At 42.4% G+C, this 1,656-nt stretch overlaps 1 non-coding gene across 1 annotated transcript; it reads right to left on the bottom strand.

The window, feature by feature from the left end:
* Positions 1-670: 670 nt before the first annotated feature.
* On the bottom strand, positions 671-742 carry TRNAG-UCC (transfer RNA glycine (anticodon UCC)). The gene has a single exon. It is a non-coding gene; the product is annotated as a tRNA-Gly (tRNA).
* Between the last annotated feature and the right edge of the window lie 914 nt (positions 743-1,656).

The raw sequence follows: 1,656 nt of genomic DNA, 5'->3' as shown, positions 1-1,656 counted from the left end.
CTCTGTAGGCAACCTGTGCCAGTGCTTGGTCACCCTCACAGGGAAAAAGGGTTTTCTAATGTTTAGAGAGAACCTTTCATGTGTCTGTTTATGCCTATTGCCTCTTGCCTTGCCACTGGGCACCACAGAGCACATCCTCTGTTCTATCTGCATGCTCCCTTCAGCTATTTATATATATGTATAAGATTATCCATATTAGCCCTCTGTTCTGCAGGCTAAACAGCTCTTCCAGTCTTTCTTCACAGCAGAAGTGTTTCTACAACACTTTAACCATCTTGTGGCTGTTTCACTGGTTTCTCCCCAATATTCCCATGTCTCTCCAGTACTGAGGAGTCCAGAACTGGACACAGACACTGCTCCAAGGGTGGCCTCACCAGTGCCCAGTAGAAGGGAACCTCCCTCTGCCTCTGGACAGTACTTTGTCTAACAAAGCCAAGTCTACACTTGGCTCTCATTCCTTCAGGGGCACCTTGCTGGAACCTGTGCCATGTGGTGCCCACCAGGACCCTCGTGTCCTTTCCTGACAATGCAGGTTTTAAGTGTCTGTGAGGGTGCATTATTTTGCCCATCTCTCCCTGTTAAGCCTCACGAGGTGACCCATTTTTCCATCTGCTCGAAGTTCCTGTAGATGGCAGCACGGCACCTTTGGGAAAGGTGTCAAAAATACACCTGCGTTGGCCGGGAATCGAACCCGGGTCAACTGCTTGGAAGGCAGCTATGCTCACCACTATACCACCAACGCTGCTGTGCCTGCAAGCCTCTGCTTGACTCCCTGCATGATTTCCAAGTTTCCTCCATTCCAGGTTTAACCACAGGGCTCATTAACCACCCACCACAAGCACAACAGAGGACTGCTGAGGGAAACATTCGAGTTCTCTCCACAGCTGCCAAGACTACTAAAAAATTAGAAACTTGTTTGTTTGTTTGTTTTAAACATTGACAAAAACTAAGGTCTTGTTCAGTGAAACATTTCCAGTGTCCCGATGGGTTTAAAAGATATTCCAAAAGGAAGGACTAAAACCTTTGGAAATGTAGATAATAGTGCAATTGGAAAAAAAAAGGCCAGCTAACAACTCCCATCTGATGAAACAAGCATCCTCATTTCACCATTTTTAGTAAAAGAAATAGTCTTGTCAGCATTAACGTTGAACTATTATGAGATCTTTATTTCTTATCTGAAAAATTAGGTGGAAAAAATTATAACAAATATGTTATATGTTGTCCTTTCCATCAACTACTACTCTTCTCAGTATCATCCAAAGAAACATAAGATCACAAGGAAAATGTAGTTAAAATGAACTAAGTAAATTTGCAAAAAGTTGATATTTGAAAGAGGATTATCTGAATCACAACTCTGAAATTTTGAATCCCAAATTTAGGTACATTTTTATACCACAATGTATGGTGAAAAGTTTTCTTCTACTACGGTTGATAGAGTCAACAAACTACCTCAGACAAACAAAATCTCAGAAACCGTGAGGATAGCCTAAGAATGATCCAGGGCATTCTAGGTCATCTGTGATTTCACTTCTGAGAATGTCCTTCTGATTCTTAACCTGCAGGAATGTATTGCTTTTCTCATCTAGTTGATGGTTGAAAGCATTCTGTGCCAGCTCTTAGTCCCTTAGTAGAGACACCTTCAGGTCTCTTTTAGTC

Source organism: Myiozetetes cayanensis, unplaced genomic scaffold (genome assembly GCF_022539395.1).
Source record: "Myiozetetes cayanensis isolate MyiCay16 unplaced genomic scaffold, myiCay2020 scf1, whole genome shotgun sequence".
Lineage (NCBI taxonomy): Eukaryota > Metazoa > Chordata > Aves > Passeriformes > Tyrannidae > Myiozetetes > Myiozetetes cayanensis.
Note: the sequence above shows the minus strand (reverse complement) of the source record. Positions and strands in the feature narration are given on the sequence as shown.